The 26285-nt window shown below is 40.6% G+C and overlaps 1 protein-coding gene across 21 annotated transcripts in view; it reads left to right on the top strand.

Moving 5' to 3' along the window:
- Positions 1–26285, top strand: part of RBFOX1 (RNA binding fox-1 homolog 1) — a 2073113-nt gene that overhangs the window by 350880 nt on the left and 1695948 nt on the right. The gene's annotated exons all lie outside the window — the stretch shown is intronic.

The raw sequence follows: 26285 nt of genomic DNA, 5'->3' as shown, positions 1-26285 counted from the left end.
TGAGTTGATGGAAGGGTTTGAGAGGTCCCTGAATTTTCCTCACAAGAACTGACAACCAGATACATGAAATATATTGCTGCTTTTTCTTTAAAAGTGATAACTTCACATCTCAAAGACTGGCTGCAGTAAAAAACGACTGGTGAAATGTAGAGCCATGCAACTGAGAGATGTGGGCGTGAGCCCGGGCTCTGCCTCTTGGTGAAATTGTGACTGTGGACAAATTGTTTAACCTCTTTGGGACTCTGCTCATTCATTAATAAAATGGGAATAATAGGAATGCTTACCTCTTAGGGTTGTTGTAAGGATTTACTGAGATATAAAGCATGGAAATTGGTTAGCACTATGCCTCGTGTGTAATAAACTCTCACTAAAAGTTACCTATTACTTTTCTCATCCCTGAGGGTTTTGAACAATATTAATATGGAGAAAGCAAATTTGTAGTTGCAACTGCAATATGAGCCACCATTTTGTTGGAAGAAGCCAGGAAATATTTTTGATTTTGCTGAAGTCTAGAAAATATTAATGAAGTCTCAGATTCTTTGAACCTGACTTTCTCTACCTTGGGTGCAAAGTTGAATCACTTGGAATTTTTGAAAGATACTAGGGGTCTTTCTGTAGAGATTCTGACTTGGTCTGGGTTGGAGCTTCAGCATCAATGTCTTTGAAAACATCCTGGGTTGAGAACCACTGCATTCTATTGGCTGTGGAGTTCAAAGGTCATGGGGTACATCCCTCTCTACCAGACTTGACCTGAGTTGAGACTGATGGATGATACCACAGTGGTGTACATCTCCCACATGGTGACACTTCTCCCCTCTTTTAGAGTCATTGACTATTATAGGAATGTGTGTGTGTGTCTTCAGGACTAGCCTCATACAAACATGTAACTTTGTTTGGTTTTTTTCAAGCATCCCAAAGAAGGACACCTATTTATAAAAATGACCCTACTGCTTAGTGAAGTGACTTCTGGATGTGTTTTAAATGGGACACAAAGTTGGGAGTAAATTAGCCCTTTATATCAGCTTCTTCCCCTGTAGGGAACTACTGAAGCTATCACATTGTATTTCAGATATATCGCCTCGCACTACCATGAAGTGTATCAAAATGAATGCTTGGCTGGTATATCCGAGCCCTGTCCTGAGTTGTTTATATTTATTTCTGTTTTAGGGATGCTCAGGTGTATTTTATTCCCTGGATTGTGATTCAAATGAGTCTTTAAAATATTTTTATGTGATACTGTACTTGAGTTCCAGGCATCACTGAGCCCCAGAGCATGGGGCAGTGACAGTTTATGTGATTTCCCAGTTACAGGTAGACTGAGCCCTTAATGAATAGGGGTGGGCAGCCAGCCTTATCCTTGGTTTTATTAGGATCCAGTGTAAAGTGTATGTGATAGAAACTGTTGTGATTCTCTCCTAGCTGAGATGAATTGGTCTCATAAGCAGACACAGAGAAAGAAGAAAAGAAGTATGTGTACGGGTTGATGTGGCTTTAGCAGATCAGCAGCAATCAGAACCATGTAGGTTGGATAACTATATATTGCAGCTCCAAGAGGCAGATATCACCAACCTGTTAAGGACATCATTGGCTTTTTGATTGGACACCCAGAAATTGATGCACTGCCTTTGGTTCTATTATGTTTTCAAACTTTAATTAAGTTTATACCTCTCCCACCTGGACCTCATAAATAGTTAGCCTCCAAGTAAGTCATTTGTCATGGAAGGGCTCTTATGAGTAGATTCATCTTCCAAAAAACATTATTATTGCCCAAAGTCCTGCCTTAAATCCATCAACGCAATACAAGCTTGAGTGCCTTACTCAATTTTGACATGTTATCCCAAGGGGTTATTTTCTGATGGGCTAGTGGCTAATTCACTAAGTTATCATAAAGTAGAAGAATGTAGATACATTATTAGCTTTTAAAATGATACAACTGGTGATTACAGAGAATTAAATTGAACTTCAGTGTTGTTTTTTTTTTTTTTTTCTGCATAAGTTAATCCATTCTCATTTATAAAAAGGCAAGCTTTTGGCCCAAGCTGAGGTCATCTCAGACTGTATCTAAAGACATCCTGGGGGTGGAGGGGAGGGAAGTGGTTTCTTCCTCAAGGCCTGGGACTGAGGATTTGCATCCTCTTTTTAAGACAGAAACAGAATGTGAGTTGGGGAGGAGCAAAAAGAGAGGGAGACACAGAATCTGAAGCAGGCTCCAGAATCTGGGCTATTAGTAAAGAGCCCGATGCGGGGCTTGAACCCATGAAGCACGAGATTATGACCTGAGCTGAAGTTGGATGCTTAACTGAGTGAGCCACCCAGGCACCCCTGCATCCTCTTTGAGAAACAAATTAGTAGAATCTAGCAAATCTGTAAATGTACATCCTAGGATATGAAAATTGTGCCTGTAATCATATGCCTTGGACAAACTCTTTTCACATGTACGTGAAGAGATGTGTACAAGGATGTTTGCAGCAGCATTGTTTGTAATGGCTGAGATTTGTAAATAGCCTAAATGCCCATCAATGGAGGCATGGATAAGGAAAATGCAGTGTATTTATGTGATAGACTATAATGCATCAGTTAGGAATACAGGTGGTTTGTTTTTTTAATGTAATTTGGCGCTTTGATTCCTTGTATCAAAATGGACAGGCTCAAACACAACTTTGAAGAAAGCAAATGGAATAAACTGTGTGAATTTTTGACTGTATGTACAAAGCAACACTGGATATGGAATCTTATCAGCAGAAGGATACACATTGAGCTACCTGGGGAGGCGCTTTGGGTTAGGGAAAATAAGACTGGGCACCATGGTGTTATTATTATTTGTAACTGTAATAATTACAAATTATTAAAAGAAGAGGGCCGCCTGGGTGGCTCAGTCGGTTGAACGTCTGACTTGGCTCAGGTCATGATCTTATAGCCTGTGTGTTCAAGCCCCACGTCAGGCACTGTGCTGACAGCTCAGAGCCTGGACCCTGCTTTGGATTCTGTGTCTCCCTCTGTCTCTGCTTCTCCTCTGCTTGTGCTCTCTTTCAAAAATAAGTTAACATTAAAAAAAATTTTTTTTAAGACTGGGAAGAAATTATGACAAAATATAAATATTTGTATATTGGGATGGTAGGAGTGTTTTCTCCATTATTATTTGCATTTTTAAAAGTTCTCTAAGGAAGATAAAAAGAGGGCTTTCTTGGGAGCAGAAAGGGAAAGTGCAGTTAGAGTCAAACCTGGAGTCTGCAAGGTGATGATCTGTCTTCTATACCTCCAGGGAAAGATTCCAGGTTGCTCTATTCACGGGGCCATTGAGGGATTACTCAACAGTGGGTCTCCTTTCTTGACTTGTGATTATCCACTGAAGAATTTGGTCTTGGTATTTAAGCAGTTTTCTTTTTCTAAGGGTCACACGAGTTGATTCTTCTTGCTATATATAGATTTTCAAAAAGTGTGTAAGAAGATCCATTACTGTAGTTTTTTAAAAATATAATTTATTGTCAAATTGGTTTCCATACAACACCCAGTGCTCATCCCAACAAGTGCTCTCCTCCCTGCCCATCACCCACTTTCCCCTCTCCCTCACCTACCTTAGTTTGTTTCTTAGTCTTTAAGGGTCTCTTATGGTTTGCCTCTCTCCCTCTCTGTAACTTTTTTCCCCCTTCTCCTACCCCATGGTCTTCTGTTAAGTTTTTCAAGACCCACATATGAGTGAAAACATACGGTATCTGTCTTTCTCTGCCTGGCTTATTTCGCTTAGCATAATACCCTCTGTTCCATCGACGTTGCTGCAAATGGCCAGATTTCATTCTTTCTCATTGCCAAGTAGTATTCCATTGTGTATATAAACCACATCTTCTTTAGCCATTTGTCAGTTGTGGCTAAAATGAACAAAACAGGAGACTATGGATGCTGGTGAGGATGCAGAGAAATGGGAACCCTTTTGCACTGCTGGTGGGAATGCAAATTGGTGCAGCCACTCTGGAAAACAGTGTGGAGATTCCTCAAAAAATTAAAAATAGAACTACCCTGTGACCCACCAATAGCACTGCTAGGAAGCTACCCAAAGGATACAGGAGTGCTGATGCATAAGGGCACTTGTACCCCAATGTTTATGGCAGCACTTTTAACAATAGCCAAATTAAGGATAGAGCCTAAATATCCATTACTCTGAATAAAAACAATACTTAGGGCAATGGGTGGGGGGGGGGGGGGGAGGGGTATGTGTCTTCAGAAGGTAAGGTTTCAGTTGCTGTTTGATAAACTCCCTAGCCTTCTCCCAGTACCTTTTCTTTTGCCACTGGTTCACAGTCCTCCTGGGACAGACCTCTGACTGCAAAAATGTGGCCAGGAAATGGAAAGCAGATGCTTGTTCCTTCTGATGAGATGGCACCATTTTAGTCTCTTGTTTAGGGAATTCCAGCCAGCATTGTTTTTGGCACCTGAACACTGAACATTTAGTCTAGGCATGATGTGATTGTGACTTCAATCACAAGCATGAGAATGAGGGAGCAGTAAAGCCAGTATTAGATTTTAGACTTTAGATAGGGTGGGGCTACCTGTTGCCTTTGTAATTTTCACTGGTGCCATGAGTGAGATGGGAGCCAGAGAGGCAGATAGGACTGAGGGTCTGAGAGGATTCCAAGAGAACCATCCATCACCCCAGTGCTTTTCCCTGGTCTCTTTTCCTTGGTACCAGTGACATCCCTATGTTATTGACACTTGGAACACGATTTCAAAGTTACTTTCCAAAATGTCACAGATTTGGAGTTAGATATTCATTCAGGTATTCATTTCATTGTTATTTACTGACTACTCATCATGTGATGGACCTTGAGCTAGCTGCTCGGGTGCAAAGAAAGAATCTTACTCTGATAATACTCCCAGTACAGTAAAACAGAGAGGAAATTAAGATTGTAATGCCTGCTTAATAGGAGTTGAACAACACGTACAAAAGCCTAAGACTAGAGACCATGGTGCCTCCCTGAAACTCAAGAGTGTTCAGCATAGTGCAGTGTGGATGAAGGGAGACAGATGCAGATAGAATAAGCTGCCTCCAGTCCCCTCCTCTTCAATCTGATGTATGATCTTGGGTCATTTAACTTCTCAGCATTCTCAGCTATAGAATGGAGTACTGATAATTACCCCCAAAGACCATTCCAAGTATTAAATGAGGAAGCAAAGATAAAGAGCCATTTTGAAAGCTATGTTCAGACTCTTTGGTACCGTTACACAGATTGAGTGGAGCCAACATAAAAGTTATCCTGAAGTTCACATTGGTGACATTGGCTTCCCTGAAAGACATGTTTGAGAAAGTATTATCATGTCACTGTCAACTCAGTATCCCCCTCTGCTGACCAGCTATCCCAGTTTGCCTGGTACTGCCCCGTTTTAGCATTGAAAGTTCTATATCTAGGAACCCCCCTCATTTGCATGCAAACTGGGACATTCTGTCACACTGATCCTCACTAATGGTTCCACTTCAGATTGTAAATTTTCTAGTATCTCTGGTCTCAATGTTGAGTGCACATTTTATATTTTAAACAATTAAATTGGATTGTGGTCGGCATCCTCCTCTCCTGGCTTCAGAGACAAAGCTGTCTCTACTTTGTGCCTTTAAAGAAATGTATACTGGTTTGGTTTTTTTACCTAAAGGCATAGTTGAAGCATTTTCTTCTATTTCTCTGCAAGGGTCCAAGTTTTAGTAAAAAATATACTTTGAGAAATCAATACAAGATTTGATCCAACCAGGTCAAGCTCTCCAGCTGACCTAATCTTAATGCATTGTGAAAAGTATTTCTATTTGTTAAACTCTTAGAGGTCCAAGCAAAAGCTGCAAGAAATGGTGTTTAGATATGAAAGAAAGGGAGCTCGGAAGGCTAAATTTAGATAACACCTGAGTCGCTTTCCTGCTAAGTAGAATTTAATAGAGGTGCATCTCTGCAATCTTCATATGTGTTTGGCATGACAATTTATTTTGTTTGTCAGGAATGAATTCTTAAGGAAAAAAAAAACTTTTTGAATTGTAACAAGAATTTCATATCAATGAGGGCCATTTGATTTAAAGGCTACTCATTTTCCATACCAAGGGATAATTTATGTTTGGTGCAAAGCTGGTTGCCCTTGCTTTGCTGGGCAGAATTCTTGAATACATTTCGTCCTCTTAAAACATGTATTCTGTGTGTGAGAATACAGGGAGGTGATTTCTGTAGTTCCTAAATGCCCAACTATGTCCTTTATTCTCCAGCTCTGAGATACTGTAGCTGACGGGCCCAAACATGAACTGGTCTGCATGGGTCACACTAAAGAGAAATGTATTACCTTCCCAGTGGCTCACGTGCAATTAATGAAACAATTTGGGCTACAAAATGGCAAAGACTAAATTAAAGATGACCCAGGCAAAATGGAAACTTTATTAGAGAATTGTTAGGATATACTGGGTAACCTGAGGAGGTAGAGTGGAGCATCTGGGTGTCAGAGAAAACCAGAACTAGAGACTTAACAATTTCTAGGATCTTATTTTCCTGTCTCTCATCTCTGCTTCTCTTGGTTTGTGACTTGCAGTATCTCTTCCCGTAGACCAATAATGGGGATATGGCAGCAAACTCTAGAGGCTCAAACCTTATAATTCCACCTACCAAAGATGGACCCTGTTTCTTGCCTTGATAACTACTCAAAAAAGCTCAGAGGTAGGATTTTCTTTGAACTGTCTTGGGTCAAGTACTCTACTTTGAATCAACACACTATGGTCTAGAAGGCTTGGCTACGTGACTCAAACATGGCCACCCACTCAGGTGTCAGGGTCATACCCAGAGAACTGGAATTTCAGGGAGGACAGTTATTCCAGGCAGTGTTGACTATAGTGTTCATTAGTCATTTCTCATCTCAGTGCCATCACTTATAGTTGTAAGGCTTTGAGCAAATCATTTACCATAATCATTACTATTGGTAATGTGTGTATCATAATATCAACCATGCATGGTTGTGATGGTTACAAATCCATTAACGATTTATATTCAGAGCATAGTACTGTACATAGCATAGGAGGCAATTGGCAAATGGCACCTGTGATTGTAAAAGTGGTGAATTTAGTGATGGGGATAAGGAGAGGGGGGAAAATAGCATTAGCTACCTGTTTAAATTTCTGTGGAATCTTTTTAAAAAAATTTTTAATGTTTGTTTATTTTTGAGAGAGAGAGAGAAAGAGCATGAGTGGCGGGGGGGTGGGGGAGGGAACAGCACAGAGAGAGAGGCAGACACAGAATCCAAAGCAGGCTCCAGGCTCTGAGCTCTCAAGCACAGAGCTTGACGCAGGGCTCGAACCCCCAAACTGTGAGATCATGACCTGAGCCGAAGTTGGACGCTTAACCAACTGAGCCACCCAGATGCCCCAAATTTCCGTGGAATTTTAAAGATTGTCTAGCATATAGGAAAAGTTGAGCTAAGCTGAATAGGTCTTATTTGGCCCTTATTTCATTGCTCCTTGCCCTCTGCAAAGACCAGAGGCCTATTAGCACAAAGATCTCTTATAGAATTTTTGTGTTATGGTCACATTCATTCATTCACTCATTCTTACATTAAATATTTTTGAACTGTTACGTCCTAAGAACTTTTTTCAGGACAGGATATATGATAGAGAATGGCACCAGCAATGTCTGTTTCCTCTTGCAGCAGTCACTTTTGTGGGCATCCAGACAAATAAAACTGATGGGGCAAATCAATAAGTTAACTATATATTATGTTAATAAGGAAGGAAATAAGCTGGGTGATGTGGGCATGATGGAATGGGATGAGATGGTTGAGAGAGGTCTCTCTGAAGAATTGACGCTGTTACTCAGAGCATGGAAAGCAGCAGCAGCTCTGCAGGGAGTCAGAGGGAGGTTGTTCCTGGACCAGAGGGGAGCGTTGGCAGAAGCTTTGCAGAGGAAAAGACCTGGAAATGCTTGATGCAACTAAAGGAGAGCTGGACGTAGTAAAGAAAGAGGAACATAGCCCTGAGAGGTCACTGAGGTCATCTCAGGTAAGGTAGATTGTTTCTCCCTGAAAGTCTTAGCTCTCACTTAATGGTGTCATCTATGTAACCAATTACAAGCTGTATGTTGAGCATGATCATACTTCACCCAAATGCATGTTTTTGTGCTCACAGCATTGCTAATACCAATGAAATTCTTTTACATTATAGAGGAAATCTCCTAACAGGAACGCTCCTCAGTATAGAACTCCCAACAGTTTGTGATGGTCTTAAGAAGGTGGTGGGGCATTGCCTGCCCATCTCGTGGGTCTCAGGCAAATGTGCATACAGCTCTCCAAATGCTACAGTCAGTACATACCACACAGTGTTGTGAGAATCGGATAAAACAATAAATGTAACCTCCTTGACACAGTGCTTGGCATGAAGAAGGCACTCAAGTAAATATAGCTATCACTACTGTCATTACCAATATGCTTTTATTTTATTTTATTTTATTTTTTAATTTTTTTTGTTTTTTTTTAACGTTTTATTTATTTTTGAGACAGAGAGACACAGAGCATGAACGGGGGTGGGGGGGGCAAAGAGAGAGGGAGACACAGAATCGGAAGCAGGCTCCAGGCTCCGAGTCATCAGCCCAGAGCCCGATGCGGGGCTCGAACTCACGGACCACGAGATCTTGACCTGAGCTGAAGTCGGCCACCCAACCGACTGAGCCACCCAGGCGCCCCACCAATATGCTTTTAAAAAAATGCTCCCTTCAGAATTAGAAAGATTTGAGGACAGTGACTTGGTTTTGCTTCTCTTTGCATCCCAAAAGCTTAGCAGAAGGCCTGGTTCATAACTGGCATTTATTTATACATGTGATTTGAATGGATGGATGGATAAAGAAAATGGATTGTAGGAGGGTATCTATCTCTAAGAAGTCATCTTCCCTAGAACTGATGCAGATTTTGACAGCATCCAGGCTGAGGTTTTCTCATAAAGTACACAGGACACTTCTGTTTGGCATGCCTATGCTTTATTTCCCTTAATGACAATGGCACCCTGATTTTTCTTTGGGGAACCGCTGTACCCAGGAGGTGGCAGTTTTATATAGAACGGTAAAGTAGTCCCTTACTTCCAAAGGAGTGAGGGGAAGTCACCCAACACAGGTCAATCATGCTCTTTTTTCCAGAATCAAATCTTGATTTGACACAGATAGGGAATAGAATGAGCTTATTTACCTGACTCGCTCTCAGGGACGCTATCCAAAGTACCAACTCCCTGGATTTCCAGCACTGATGCATACTTCTTCAATTCTCTGGACTTTTTGATATCTCTCCAGTAACTTGTGTTTGCCTAATCTCTATAGTGACTTTCTGTGGCTGCAACCAAAGGATGCTGAGTGATGAAAGAAGTTTGGGATGTCTGTCATGAAGCAGAAACACTGCCTCTAGCACACAAGGCTCTGGGAAGCTGGTGGTCCCTTCATGATCTGTGTTGGTGGGAGATGCATCACGGTGTGGGCTGGGCCATACAGTTTGAGATCAGTGCTCTCCTAAGGGATGTGCACATTGGAATTATTCTGCCAAAGTGTGAGGCCAGCCAGGCAGACTGTGATCATAGGAACATTAATTTGTCTCCAAAAAGGGGAAAACATGCTTTAGTGAATTTGAAAGGTAAACAATAGATAGCAGAATGTTATATAATACTCTCTGGTGACCATGTTAACTCAGGTTTCTTCTAATTAGTGAAATGAAACAATTATAGCATCTGAAATTTTCTTCAGTAAGAGTGTTACATTTTTTTGTGTGCATTAACACACATTGGTCTCACAGGCCTGTGTGTGGCTGAGTCCCCCAGGAAGGCACTTACAGCAGGTCCTTTGACCTGCTGGGGTCTCCTAGGACTGATGTTTCCAGGCTGGAATCTGGGTATTCCTTACTGGACAAAGTGGCATTGGACAGAATTTCCTGTAAATTGAACCACCATTTATTCAACCACTCCATGCTGGGCAGTGTTCAGATATGAAAAGACTTTGGTGGATAGGAGGTGTGATGGAAAGACTCTAAGATGACCCCAATAATTCATGCCTTTGTATAATCCTCTCCCTTTGAGTTTGGGTAGGACCTGTGACTTGATTCTAACTAATAGAATACCACAAAAGTAATGAGATGAGATGTCACTTTCTTCATTGCATTTATATATAAATATATATCATATATGTGTATATATATTCATGTGTGTACATCTATATATGCATGTATACACATTTGATTCTCATTCGATAGCTATGCCCTATAAAGTTGCCATACTTTATAAATATGTATGTCATACTTGTATGCACATACATTCATAATATATACATACATATGTATATGCACATGTTTTTTGTATGTTTCCTATGGAACAGTGGTTCTATTTACTAATTCAGTGTTCCCAGTGGGAAAAAAAATATGTGGTATGCAAATACATGTTTTTCTAACATAAAATATTAAATCCTGAAAATAATTCATCTGGAAGATTGTTTCTCTATTTTATAAAGTAGAATATCGGGTTTATAGGTCTTAAATGACTTGTCTGAAGCCACACCACTAAGTGGTACCAGGGTTGGAATTTAAACCCCATCCAGCTGGCCTCAATACCAGAGCTTTTTTTTTTTTTTTTTTTTTTTAACGTTTATTTATTTTTGAGATAGAGACAGAGCATGAACGGGGGAGGGTCAGAGAGAGGGAGACACAGAATCCGAAACAGGCTCCAGGCTCTGAGCTGTCAGCACAGAGCCCGATGCGGGGCTCAAACTCATGGACCGCGAGATCATGACCTGAGCCGAAGTCGGCCGCCTAACCGACTGAGCCACCCAGGCGCCCTCAACACCAGAGCTTTTTGCACTGCACTGAACTGCCGTTTACCGTCTCTGTCTTCTGGTCACCTCTACTTGCGGGCTGGAACAGGAAGGCGGAGTATCACCTGTTCTACCTCAGCAGGGAATGTGTGTTGGGTAACTCACATTTTTCCTGCTGTCTGTACTTTTGCACAAACTTCACCAGAAACACTTCAGTATTGATTTGGAGGCTATAAATAAATTTTAGCAAGTAGGCTAATTCACAAATACTGCATACACGAATAATGAAGATCGGCTCTGTGAGTGTGTGAGCCTGCATGTCACTGCTAGTAGGTGCATAGAGAATCTCCTATTGCTGCCTTTGATGAAGGAAACTGCCATTTTGTGAGAGGCACCTTTGGAAAAGTCCTCATGGCAAGAAACTTGAGGCAACCTCTAACAGCTGAGAGTGGTCTCTGAGCAGTAGCCAGCAAGAAAAAGGAACCTCAGTCCTAGACTTGCAAGGAGATGAATTCTAATGACCTGAGGGTGTCTTTCCCCCTCCTGATCCAGAGATAGTAAAAGATGAGTGGGTGTTGTTTTAAGGTTTTGAGTTTGTGATAGTTTGTTATGCAGCAATAGAAAAGTAATGCAGGAAGTAAGTGCTTACACATTACTGAATGGAGACCAGAATCCCTGGTTGAGGAACTCATCTCCTTAAGTGTGATAGCTGCTTGTTGAGTAGACAAACCGGCAGGTATGGTGGGGTCATCAGGACATGAGAGGGTATCTGGAAGCTGAGAAATAAAGAAGTGAGGCTACACCTGAAAGACCAGGTAAACAAAGGAGATGCCAAAGCTAAAACAGTGGCACAAGCAATCTATTATCTGAGAGGACAGAAGTAGGTAGGTTCTTAAAAGTATTAATGCAGCTTCATAAATGTCTAGACTCACTAACTAATTCACTGTTTTCTCAGCTGTCCCTGACCCTGGAATATCACGTCAGGGCATTTTAAGTGTTGGAAAGTTTTTAGATCCCTGTGAAGGCAGTATTCTGGTTGCCATGGGAGAGAGCTGAGTGGACAGACGTGGGTGTAGTGCATCCTGGTGTGAATTGTTAAGCACATCAACCCTTCTGATACCAGCCTTCCCCTTAGATGATAAATCTCCTCCCTCCTGCCAGTGGGCACTGTAACCCTTTCCTGACACTAATTTCATAAGGAGGGGATGATGGCTGTGGGGTAATGAGGCTTGGAAACCTTCCAAACTGTAGACTTGTGCATTAAGAGAAAATGATTTTCAGTTTACAATTGGTGTGATTCTAATTTATTTAAACACACACACAGAAAAAAAAATAAGCTGTAACTGCATCAAAACGTTACAATGGATATGCCTACACGGAGGATATGGGAATGAATTTTACTTGTTTTTCACTTACTCCTTTTTGTCCTACACAACTACTTGTGAAACAACAAGAGGTTAAAAAACTCATTATTATTGGGGAAAAGAGAAAATTCTCTTTTAGAGGTCAGACCCGTCTTTCAATCATGCTGCCATGGACAGTGGGTGGTGATGGATTTAAGTGTGGGCGTTTGCAAAGGATGCAACAGACATTCTGGTTTCAGAACTTTTGGTGCCACTGAAATTAAATAATCGTAAATGTCACCTTCAGTGACTCCCTCTTGCCTTCCCTATTCACGCTAAAGCCCGAAGTTTGTTTCCCTTTGCCTAGAATGTCCTCTTCTCCCTTCTTGAAAACGGTGACGTCTTTCTTTTCAGTGCCACCTTAAATATTAGCTCTCTCTGAAAGCTCTCCTCACCCCAAAGAGGTTGGGGGTTCGGTTAGGGGAAGCTCCTCTGTGCTCCTCAATCCTCCACCCCATTACACATTGTACACCCTGGCATTGCCTGTTTTCCCCAGTTAGAGTAGATATCTTTGGTATCTATTACCAGTGTCGACCATAGAGCTTCAGGGCACAGAGTAAAGTGCTCAGTAAGTGAGATGAATTTGAGCTTGGCTCTCGTTTTGCCTCAGAATTGAAAATGGAGCCCAGCTGTGCTTGGCTCACAAGTAACCCTAATAGGGTGGGAACGAACATTGTGTTAAACCAAAATGTGTGGCCAGGGATTTTGCATTCTGCATTTTTCATGCCCTAACTGGGGTGTGCAAGCAAGCCTGAGGGGTAATGATTTACCAACCTCATTTTCCAAGACTGTTATCCTTCATTTTGACACACTATTAAAATCATTTAATTATCACTATTTTGCCTTGTCATTATGGAGCCACTGTGATCCATTATTTAGGGTTTTCAGATTTTCTTCCTTTCACCCACTAGGCGTAGGGGCAGAGGTTGAGATTTCCTGTGCAGTTTAGTTTCTGTAACTTCATGAACATAGACTTCACTCTACTCTAGCTTTTCCTGTTCTGCAAATACTTTAAGATCATCACTTGGGTCCTTGGGTAGCTCAGCCCATTGAGCATCCTACTCTTGGTTTTGGCTCCAGTCATGATCTCGCAGTTTGTGGGTTTGAGCCCCACTTGGGGCTCTGCGCTGATGGTGCAGAGCCTTCTCAGGATTCTCTCTCTCTCTTTCTGCTCCTCCCCTGCTCGTTCTCCCTCCCTTCCTCCCTCCCTCCCTTTCTCTCTCTCTTTCTACCCTTCCCCTGCTCATTCTCCTTCCCTCCCTCCCTTTCTCTCTCTCTCATTCTCAAAATAAACTATAAAAAAATTTTAAAGACCATCACTGCCCTAGGACTTAGGTTTTCTGTTCCTAGTGAGCTCTCACCCAAGGGCTTTGCTGAATCATTTTCAAATGATACCTTTTAGAGGTGCTGACCCTGACTCTTGATTTACATTAGACCACTCACACCCACCTCCCCTCATTATTATCACACCACTCTGCTCTTCTGTTTTTCTAATTTTAAGTGTAATATGTATGTATTTTTTCTCAATAAATTTGGAAACAGCAGTGCATAAAGGTCACCTGTAATAATCCTACCCTCTTGGTATTAACGATAGTAACATATTTGGGGTGTTTTTTTTCCCCGGTGTTTTCCCATGCACTTAAATTTGTGTGTGTGTGGTAGAAATTTTCAAACACAGAGAAGAGAGCTTAACAGGTTCCCACACACCCACCACCCAACTCCAACAATCGTCAAATATGCATATATCAAGGTGAATAGTTAATAGGGAAAGGTACTTTATGGAAGAGTCACAGCAAAAACAGCAGGCAGGATGGTAAGTCATACAGAAACCCCCAGCAATCACTAGAAAATCACTGTGTTGCAGCTCCTAATGAAATAATAGAGTTAGGCAATAATAACCAATAACTACTAAAACCACTAATTGAAAGGATGATGGTGACACTACCCAAATCCACTGTTGAACCATTAAATTAGTAAAATTGGGAAAACCAGAGGTTATGTACTTCCTTATAAGATGCAATAGGTAATACCCAGTACCACCCACAATGTCTTGCTAACAAGAAAATAAATTGCACCTGAATCAATAAAGCTTTTAGCTCTAATTGACAGTTATAGGAAATATGAGATTAGAGAGAAATGTTAAACATGTTTTTAGATTTGAATGAAAACATTGAAACCCAGAAAATGGGAAATCCTAGCAGAAAATGATAGAGAATAATGTAGTGAACCTCCTGTACCCACCTTCTAGCATTATCACATCTTAAATATATTTTATATTTGCTTCTTAATTTGTAAATATATATTTTTTTAAGTGTGATCCATTGAAGCCCCTGGGTACTGGTCCCCCATTCCCAGTTTTTCCTTTGCTGCGTGAATTGTTATTCCCATAGATATTTTCTAAATATTTATGAATCCACAGACAAAATACGATATCCCATGCATCTTTTTTAGTCAACATTGTGTTTTGATTTATCTATACTTTTACATGTAACTCTAGTTTATTCAATTTATGTTTTGTATAATACTTGCCTGTATGACTATACCACAATTTGTTACCCATTCTCATATTGATGGACTTGGAGGTTATTTTGTACTTTTGCACGTAAGGCTATGATACAGATTCATGAACTTGCCTCCTTGTGCTTAGCTTAAATATGTAGACATGAAATTTCATGGTCGGAGGGTATGTCCACCTTCACGTTTACCAGATGTTCCAAAGTCCACACTACTCTTAATCCTTTGCACCTCTATATGAATTTAAAGCATGCTGGGTTAAAATCTGATGGAAAATTATTATGATTTTGGTATGAATTGCATTGAACTTGAACATTTATCGGAGAAGGATTTACTTTATGATCTTGTTTTCTTGGTGAGTTTTGTGTAGGTCTCACCATTCTTGAGGACTCCTTTCATGTCTGTCAAATATATATGTATATAAAATGTATACATTTAAATTATTTGTGCATACCTTTTCTTTTTCTCTCTATAAAATATATTTTATATTTAATTAAAACAGAAATTTATCTCTTGCTACCTTACAGGTTTTTGTACCATGTTAATGGGATATATATTTCCTCATATAATTTTGAACTGTTTCTTTTGTTTCTGGAAATAATGATGCTACTGATTTTTATATGTTGATCTTTATTCAGCAATATTGCTATATCCTTAATAATGCTAATAACTTGGTTGTAGATCTCCGTGGGTATTTTGTTATCCATATAATTTGTCAAGACTGTTTTAGCTCCACCTTTTCAATGTAATTAAATGGATGAGATATATAAGTATATAGGACTATAGATGCTATAATTACATACTATATATATTAGTATAATTATAATATGTAATTCTACCAATTACATACTATTTTTATTTTTTTGACACAGCATTTATTTTCTGTTGCATTAGCTGGAAGACTGAACGAGCTGTGATGAGTAAAAGCAGTGATTGTAGGCATTCTTTTCTTGTCCCTGATATTGGTGGGAATCCATATATAGTTTCTCCTTTAAGCATGATCATTACAATAGATTTTGATAAATAACTTTATTGGGTTAGAAAAGTTCTCTACTGTATTTTGTTAGCTAAGAATTTTTATAATGAACAGGCATTAAATTTTATAAAATGCCTGTTCTGCATCAATTGTTATAATTATATGCTTTTCCCCTTATCTTTTAATACAGTGTATTACCTTAATAGGAGTCCTGATTTTGAGTGATTATTGGATTCTTGGGATAAACCCTATTTGATCATGATGTATTATTATTTTTAGACCTTGATGAATCCAAATTTATAGTGCTGTATTTGAGATTTTTTACATCTACATTGATAAGTGAGAATGGTTTATAATTTTCTCTTTTTATGCTGTCCTTGTTAGATTTTGTTACTAAGGTGATGCTACCCTCATTAAGTGAGTCATGACTTTCTTTTTATATTTTTTGAAAAAAAATTATATGAGGCAGAAGATTATCTGTTCCTTGAAAATTTGGAAAAAATTTTTTTTTGCCTTTAGAGTGAGCATATTAGACAGGAGAAGCAACTTTGATCACCACTTCTATTTCTTTTATGGTTACTGGCTTACTGTTGTTTCTCTATTTTTCTTGAGTCAACTTGAGTAATTTATTTTTTTCTAGAAAACTATACCTGTAATATACTTTTTTGTTTAGTAGCACGTATAGCTTACTCTTTTGATTTTAAAAATATATCTTACAGAAATACCATATGACCCAGAAATTCCACTCCTGGGTACATACTCCAAATATTTGAAAACAGGTGTTCAAAGAAAAACTTGTACGAGAATGTTCAAAGGAGCACTGTTTGCAATAGCCAAAAGGTGAAAATAACCAGTATCCATCATCCACTAATGAATGGAAAGATGAAACATATTATATCCATCAATAGAAAATCATTTCTCCATAAAAGTAAATAAAGTATTGATACATGCTACAACATGAATGAGCCTTGACAACATGATGAGGAATGAAAAAAAAAAAAAAAACAGACACAAAAGGTCACATACTGTATGATTCCATTTATACGAAATGTCCACAATTGGCAAATCCAGAGAGACAGAAAGCAAAAAGTGTCATTAGGATTTTGAAAGGGATTGCATTGAATCTATAGATCACTTAGGGTAATAGGGACATTTTCATCATGTAAAGTCTTCTAGTTCATGAGTACAGCATGGTCTTTTAAAAAGCAAATTTATTTACATGTGTTATGATACAGATACATTTAGACTTTAGAAAGCATGTAATTTTATTTTTGTTCACCATATTTCCCCCCCTTTTTATTTTCTCATATACCTCTTTCTTTTCGATCAGTCGAGTTTACTTTATTTCCTCTACATTGGTTTGGAAACAATAGATGATACCACTTCTTAGTGCAGTAGTTCTCAACAGGGGGCAATTTTGCCCCCAGGGAGACATATGGCAATATCTTCAGACATAGTTAGTTGTCAGCTAGGGGGTAGAGTGTTCTATCGGCCTCCAGTGGATAGAGGCCAAGGCTGCTGCTAAACATCCAACAATGCACAAGACAGCTCTCCACCACCAGAATTATCCAACTCAAACATCACTAGTGCCGAGTTTGAGAAACAGGCAGGGGTACCATGGCATGAATGTTACCTGGCATTATTTGTCCGTTCTGTTTTTATTAATTGGAATTTTAGTTCATCTTTTTTGAAATCGTTATTTGTAGTTAGCATTTAAACTAGATTGCCAGCATATTTTATCAACTTCTGGGCTCAACTTTGTTTCTTACGTTCCTCTGTATTTATTATCTTTATTGTGATGCCCACACTGACAGTTCTTTTGGCGAGTATTTGTGGATGGTAAATTCTCTTATCTTAGCCTCTCTATATCTGAAAATGTCCTTGTGTTGCCTTCGCTCCTGAGTAGTAGATTGTCTTCATTCACTTCTGGGACTCCTACTTGATGCTTGCTGGAGCTTTTCAATCAGTCATTCTTATCACTTGTTTGCCCTCCTTTTTAAGCTCTTTTTCTCTAGTGACTTCTGGGTGAATTCTTCAGTGTTATCCTTCTCATGATCCTCATTTTGCTCCTATACCCATCCATGAACTTATCATGGGCTGGCCAGACGTAGGTCACATATTCATTCCTGGACTTGGGAATGGGTTTGGTCCAATCCACAGAGGTTGAGAGTAGGCAACAGAAGTAGGACTCTTCAAAGAAAAATAAAAGGATGCTACTAATTTTCGAAAGGGGAATGGCACTGGGCAGGCAAAACCAGGAGATGTTTCCTGCAAATATGCTGTCTTCTTGATCTGGATTTTCTTCTTTTTGCTGCCTCTCATCCCCATTTCTCTTGCCCTAACGAGCCTAGGAAACTTTATTCATTGTCGAAGATCCTAATGAATCATTCTTGGCTCCGTGTGATTTGTCTCTTGCACTGCATTATTGGCTAATTGTCTGTCTCCCCTGCCAGACTATGTGCTGTCAGCACCAGAGCTATGTCTTCTCCACACTTAGAGCCAAAATTGGGCAAAGGAAGAACTTGAGCTCCAAAGTGATACAAACAAACACAAAAAGAAATCATGTAAAAGCTTATTATTTCTGCAAAGTTAAGGGGCTTCATAGAGGAAAGCTTCATTATGCTCATGCTTGCCCTAAAAGAACTGTTCTATAGCTAGAGTTGTAGAGATCGCAGAAATCCCCCATCCTGTATGTACAGTGGGCAGAGAATCTTTTGATCGCCATTTCTCTAGAGCAATATATTATCTGCAACATTCTTGACAAATAGGTTGTTTAGAGCTTTTTTTTTTCTTCCAGGCCATTTCAGCCCTCCTGGAACTTAGGTTTAAATTCCAATTTTAATAATCCTAGCTTCTGTTTTTTATCTACCACAAAGATCTGTAAGTTCCTTTGAACAACAGGAGAGTGGAGACCTCTGTCTTCTTTGGTGCTGGTCTTTCAGTGTCTAGAACAATGCCTGGCAAAGAGCAGGAACTCAGTACATGTTGGCTGAGTGAATAGAAATGAAAATTTCTATCAAAGTCATGAATAGTTAATCAGTGAGAAGGATGTAGGAAATTGGCAGAGAAGTCCTAAACACTTAGCTCAACTAGCAAGGAAACAAAAGGTTAATTGGTGTGCAGACCTCTGAGTATTCAAACCATTCTGCCCTAGTATCCTTGGAGGGGAACGGATTGGGAGAGGGTTCTAAACCTCCCTGCTTACTTTTGTACTTTTTTGAGGTTTATTTTAACAATAAGCTTCTGTAACCTCAATACATGTTAATGGTGAGACCATGGGTATGATCCAACCCATTTGTAAAATGGGGATACTAAGGATGTTGATCTTTTAAAGACTGGGGCGGGGGTACAGAATGAGATGAATGAACATGTTGCGTAGGACCCGGCATGCAGTGAACTCTGTACTTGTATTTTAGAACTGAGCTCAGTAAATGTTCTTGTTTATAGATAGCCCTACCTGTGACCAAATGAGTGGTCTTGGTGATTGCTTTCATTTTACTGTGTCTATTATAGTTTGACAGGCTTCATTATGCCTCATGATCTTCAGTATCTTCAAGTTGCCCCTCTATTAGGTCATTCAGTAAGTATTTCTTAAAGGTATCCCGTGTGCAAGGACCAGTGCTAGGTAGTAGGGAGACAGTGATGAAAAGTATACACCTAGTCCTTGCTCTCAAGGCATTTACAATCTCAGGTGTGAGAGAAAGAGGAAACAATCAGACCTGTAAGTGTTTAATTACAACTTGCTGCATGTTTTGAAGGAAGGGTACAAAGTACTATGAGGACACACACGGGGGCATTGGGAAAAGGCTTTCTGGAAGGTATGACACTGAGGGTAAATCTTTTGGAAATCTGTGTAGGAGTTGGCCAAGAAAAGAGAGAAGAGAAAAGCTTGTTTGTTTCACTGGTGAGCCGACAGAAGGACAGGACAACCGGAGCCCAGAGAGCAAGGAGGAGAGGTGACACCAGGTGAAGCCAGGGGCAAGTCTTGCGGGCTGCCCTTTATGTATCATCGTAAGGGTTTTGATCTTTATCCTGTGATCTATTTGAAGATTTTAAGTCAGATACCAGTAAAGATATTTTAGTGCATTTGTTAAGATCATAGATTCTGAAGCCAGGATGCTTAGATCTGGGTTCCAGCTTACTGAGCAAGTTACTTAACTTTTTGATCCTCTGTTTTCTCATCCATAAAATGGGGATAACAGAAGTCCTTATATCATAGGGTTGTACCGTGTGTGTGTGTGTGTGTGTGTGTGTGTGTGTGTGTGTGTGTGTATAAAATATGTGCAGGAATGTGCATATATTGTATATGATACATATATACATCATATGGTATGTATATCATACATGATAAGAGGCTATAATCATCCCCATTTTATGCATGGTGTGCATGTGGGGGGTGCTTAGAAAGGTGCTTCATATACTTGAAATTCTACAGAGATTTAAACTATCACTCTATGAGCTATTACTGTTGTTATTATTTTGCTCAGATTAAACCCTCTGAAATCCTTACATAGGAGCTCAAATCTATTCTATCTTTGGAGATAAAAAGCAATCACATTGTGCTCTTGGGTTTGTCAAGACAGATTTTTCAGGGGGTGGGGAGCCTGCCTTGTAGTTTCTTTCTCATTAGCTACATCAAGCAGCTCTTTGGGCCAGTAAAGAGGAGCTGGAACTGTCTACTGAGGTCATCTGATGGGCCCCCAGAGGAGAGGAGGCTAAGTCTCAACTCCTGCACAGGTATTTAGTTCTCTAGCTAGAGGAGGGCACGAACCACAGTTAGTTGCAGAAGCTATTGAATGAAAAAAAAAAAAAAAACAACACTCATAATTTAGATCAAACTTGTGCAAAGAGAAGGCCAAATCATTTCCGTGTTTTTCTGGAGGAACTCTGGTGGCTAATCCATCACTAGAAGGTAGAAATGAAATACTTGCTGCTTATCTCCCAGAGAAGAGTTGCACACAGAGAGGCCCCCGGGGTCTGGGGGTTGCCATGACACACGGGGAGTGGTGGGGTGTGATTTATTAGCATGTGCACAGCTCTCTTGGCTTTTTGTCCTTTGAGCAGTGCTGGGAGCCAACCAAGCCCGGCTACTTTGCATACTAATAAAGATTGGTGCATGTAATTATTCAGCAGTCACACCGTTATTCCTCAGAGATAAATCATCCCTGGTTTATTTACCCTTCTTCCCTCAAGTTATTTTAAGTTGCCTTTAATGCACCACATCTCAAGTTGAGAGGAAGTACCAACTACTTCAGTTTTTAAGACATTCTAGGTAGCAAAGATTCCATTTGACTCCATCTATATTTTTGAAGGGCCCTGCCAGCACCAGCACCAACCCCCTCCTTCCTCTTCTGGGATCAGTTATCCTGTGTGCATGTGGAAACAGGGTGAGAGAGGCCAGTGCCAGGACTCCATTTTGGTACATCCTGGGGGAGTTGGAATCAGGACTGAGACCTATTAGCTTCTACTCCTTGAGGGATGTATTACCCATCTTCAACCAAAAAGTCATGAGAATGAGGCTCCTGTCTCCAAAGACACTCATGGACCACCTCTTCCCTCATCCTGTTTATTTGTCCAGCTTTATTTTTGCATCCACATATGTAAACACCTACATTGTATGCCATCAAGGAGAAGGCCAACCTCCATCAGCAGAGATAAAATAAGATAAATCCCTTGATTTATACAGCCATTGATCTTAGTCCTGAAAGGCCATCTTCTGTCATGCTTTGTATTATTTCCATAATCACCCAAACCAATAAATAATGTCCTACTGGATATCTTGGCTTTTGAGAATGTCTATAACCAGCAAATATTTAACATTAGTACATAGGTTTGTTTGGTTTTTTGTTTGTATTTTTTTGACTAGCGGCAAAGAAAAAAAATGGAGAGGAGGCAATCAATGTGGGGTCACTAAGTGAGCAGTGAGAGGGAGGTGAAGCTTGATTTGTATGATCTCTGGCCATTTGAACAAAAGGAGGAAGGGGAACTAAAGTGGTTGGGGAGCTTTTAGGAACAGACAAAATCCTGTTATCATCCTCCTGGAATGCAGTGACCAAATCCTTTCCAGTTTACTAACCAAAGTACGCAAGGTGCCTAGAACAGTTTGGTGGGAACATAGTGGAACCCCAATAAATGTTTGTTCAGTGAATGAATTCAACATTTTGCATATTTTCTTTAAAAAATGTTTTTTAATATTTATTTTTGAGAGAGAGAGAGAGATTGTGTAAGTGGGGGAGGGGCAAAGAGAGAGGGAGACACCGAATCTGAGGCAGGTTCCAGGCTCTGAGCTGTCAGCACGGAGCCTGACGTGGGGCTTGAACTCACGAACTGTGAGATCATGACCTGAGCCAAAGTCAGATGCTTAACCGATTGAGCCACCCAGGTGCCCCAACATCTTGCATATTTTCTTTATGCTCATATCCTGCTTGGAACTTTCCACAAAATAAGAAAATGCACACAGATGCATTTCTTTGTAGTCAGTTTAAGTATGTCTCCTAATGTATGTCTGTGAACATGGAGGTAGAAATACAGCCCAGACCAAGGTGATCTCAAGGTGCCCATTCCCTCCAATCTCCTACCAGTCTTGATTGTCCTTTAGCAGAAAACCTGGCCTTTGATTTCCCTGGTGTTCTCCCTTCGTTTGTGCTAGGTGAGTCATGATGGAGACATGATTTAAAACATAGCCTGAGTGGGAGGGAGCTGATCATTAAAAATGTATTTTCTCTGGGAGTTTGTTTTTAAAACTTTGGGCCAGAAAATATGTAGAGGAATGTTTGGCTTTTAATAATTAAATCTTGCATTGTTTTAATTTTCTCCAGAGTATCTCTCTGGAGGAAAATAAAGTTGCAAATCCAATATTTATGTCTTTCCTAAAGCATTGGTTGCCAAATGAAATGAGTTTTGCTATTTTTTTCCTTGATGGTTGATTTGTCTCCAGAGGGCTCCCTTTTGAATTTGCAGGAAGGGTTTAATGTTCCATGAGAGTGGGGAGGAATCACTGGAACAGGAGGCAAGAGGGTGTGGATGTTCTTGGTTTTAGGAGGATGTTGGATTTAGAGTGTGGTCCTGCACCCCCTGCCCACTCCACAGGTTGCTGGCAACTTTCCCTTACCTCAGTCCACTTAACACACAGGCCATTTTCATCAGGGAGCAGAAGCCTAGCATCCTGTGCAAAATCAATTATTTGTCTGACTGCTTTAGGCAACTTCTCCCTCCCACCTCCAGCAGCCTTGACCATAAGGGGGTGTTTAGACATGTGAGATGTGAAAAATATCCAGCACACTGAACCAAGATTTGGGTTTTCTAATACCCTTCCCTTCTCAGGCAACACAAACCTCCTCATTGGGTATTTTCCTTTAAGCTTTCAACATTGGGACCCATACCTGTTAAGTATCTCCAACTGAGCCAAGCCCTGTTAAGCCAAGAGAGGAAGGCAGGGACCAGGCTACTCTTCTGTGTACAGTCCGAACTTCTTGGCTCTTTTGCCACTGTTTCAGGGGAAGACTAGCTTCTTTAACTGCTGCTTGTGATGTGTTTGACTTTCCAAGTCAATTGTTCTTTAAAGACCTTGAGATGGGGAGTGCATCCTCACAAACATAGGGCATCTCATGCTTTTCATGGGGAATATTAGTGTCCTGCTCATAAAAGCAGTTGAACCTGGATGAGGTTTAGAAATCACAGAAGATGCTAGGTCCTACCTGGATATCTAACACCTCTGTTTGCCATCTGCAAGGACCCCAGAGAGTAATTGAGAAGGGCAAGTATTATGCCTTACTCTAACACTCTGGCTACAAATGCAGTGTTTAAAAGCACAGTTTTTAAACACTCCAGGGAATATACAGCTGGCATTTAGTGCAGCTTTATGGTTTACCAGTGTTGCATCCTTGGGTGGAAACTTTAACTTCTGTGAGCATCAATAGCTTCATCCTTTAAGTAGGAATGATACCGTATCTTACTGGGTTTCTGTGAAGATTGAGAAAACCTATGTAAAGAACATGGCATAGTATTTGGTAGTAAGAAGACATTCAACAGAGATTTGTTAGAAAGAAAGTATAGTAGCATTTAACAATGTCATTGGAACCAGATGGACCTGGGTTTGAATTCCAACTCTACTACCTGATACTATTTGCAGCCTTGGGAATGCTATTTCTATGCTTCAGTCCTATAGTTTGAAGTACGGGCACTGATGCTCACCTCAGAAGGGTTTGTAAGGATTAAATTTGGCAATATATCCAAGGTGCCCATGGCAAATTATTGTTTTTGTTGTTGTCGAAAGAAGAAATGGATAATAGAGGCTGGCTGCTGTCCAGACCCATCAAACCCTAGGTTGTTTCCTGTTCTCTGGGCCCTTCCTGGAATCTTTTCTTTACTAAAAACCCAAAGTGGTCAAATTGGAACTGGATGTATGGAGAGAGACACGTGTTCTCTTTTGCATTGTCTGACTTCGTTCATTCATCTCCCTTCATTCATATATTCATTTTAACTTGATTCACTCAAAAAATATGTTTAAAAAGACCCAGATGGGGTCTCAGGCACTATCCAGTATATTGGAGATGAGGGACAGAAAGATCTTAAGCTTCTATGTATAGAAATTGTTTTGAAAGTCTAATAAAAGGCATGGCTTTCCTCTCAAGCATTGAGGCAGGAGAAAAGAATTTATGTAGACATTTAGTTTATAATTTTAAGCCCTTAAAAGACCCACGTGGATCCAGCTTGATCTGCACCTTGTATCTTGTTTGATTTCCTTGTATCTGCTATTCTTACGGAAATAGTGTCCCACTTCTTTAAGAGGCTGACCTCCCAATCCACTTCAGCTATATGTCTTCCAGTTTCCAGGAATTGGCATACTTCATGAACCCCTCCTTGCACCCAGCACACAGACACATACTCCCCACTTCCCCAGACACAAAGACCACCAATTGTTGCATGGTTCAGTGTTATATATGACACGTTTGGGTAATAAGCATCTATTTGGGGTATATTCAAGCTGAGCCCGAGGATGATCAGTTCTCTCTGGAAGACTAATAATATGTGGAGACAAGAGATTTGTGAGCTTATAATGTCTGAAAGAAACATGTCTGTCATTACTGATAATGAACCAAGCTCTTGTGGAAGGAGAACCATGGTAGACTTTGAAATCGGCTCCTACCTATAATGTGGGTGTTCAACCTCATAATGGATTCCATGTCAGTACATCCTATTTTTTGCTCAAGTTGAGTTTCTGTCACTTGCAACCCATACAGCCTTGCTGAACATAGCCCCATCAAACTTCAGCCTCCAGTGAGAGATAGAGTAGAGAATGTGCTTTTATGGCTCAGCGGAATCAGGGTCATGATGGGAGGGGGCACAGCATGGTATGGCAGCATAGAGGAATGCTTCCTTACTCAGGAATTCTGTGAAGAGTGGCTGCATTGTGTCCTTGAGGAAGAGTGAGGACCAGTTCTTCTGCTCTTTGGTGAGCAGGAGTTATGCATGATTCTGACCTGATGGAGCTGGACCACCTGGCCTAGTCACACTGGCAGAATAAAGGGAATTTAAAACAGATTCTCATGGTAGGAGGTTTTATCATTCACTTTCTTTCACCTCCCAAAGCATACTAGGGTGAGTGTGCAGTAAGACAAATGGCAGCTCCTGGCCTGTGTGTGTCGATCACAGCGTTCATCCATCTCCCGTTTTCTCAGGCCCCCTCCTGACACTTCCTGTTTAACAGCAGGCCTCATTAGCTACTTGTGTCAGGCACCTTTCCCGCTGCCTTCTCCCAAAGGAAAATGTTGTCTTCTTCATTCGGGAGTCGAAATCTGATGCTAGATATCCCCTGCACATATACAACATCCACTTAATGAGACCCTTAAACTAGCAGCTCCCATTTACAAAGCTGCTACTGTGTTGGGACATGTTACCAGGTTCCTTAAATACCTCATCTGCTTTATTCTTCACAGTGGCCCTGAGAGGTGGGTGGCATTGCCCTTGGTTGCCAAAGAGCACCTAAGGGGTCAAGGTACTTGACCAAGAGGCTTCAGGTCTCTGACTCAAGCTTGTTTCACACCATAGTTGATGCACTGGAGGGCAATGATCTTTTTAGCAACCAGGGTATCTTTAGAACCTGAGAAAGCTCATGGCACATTACTGACTCTCAAGAACTATGTGCTGGACAGATGAAACTTAGAAGTTTCCACAGATGCATATGAGAGGTGATAGGAAAGATCTCTTTTGAGACCATGAGTTTAGAGTCAAGGGTTGTGTGACAGCTGATTCGCCACTTGATCAATGAGGAAACTGAGTCCTGAAAGAATGGGTTGGGTAGCCCAGTGTCACACTGTGTAAGTGTTGGGGTGAGGCTTGGTGTCCGTGCTTTTTTCTGTTGCTTCCACTGTAGTCTGTGTTGGAGGTGGGGAGATGACCATCTTCTTCTGCCTGTGTTCTTGATATGTCCCCTTCATCTGTCTGCTTTCCAGACTGAAAGGTTGAGGGCCTCAAAGCAGAGAGGAGACTTTGCTGGGCTGTTGCTCCTGTGATAACACAAGTCACAATACTGCCCTAATTGCCTGTATTATAAGCATGGCAGGCCTGGCACATGGGTCCTCTCAGGGCAACTCTCCAATTAATCTTTTC

This window comes from Puma concolor, chromosome E3, assembly GCF_028749965.1.
Source record: "Puma concolor isolate L17-30 chromosome E3, mPumCon1.1.hap2, whole genome shotgun sequence".
Classification (NCBI taxonomy): domain Eukaryota; kingdom Metazoa; phylum Chordata; class Mammalia; order Carnivora; family Felidae; genus Puma; species Puma concolor.
Note: the sequence above shows the minus strand (reverse complement) of the source record. Positions and strands in the feature narration are given on the sequence as shown.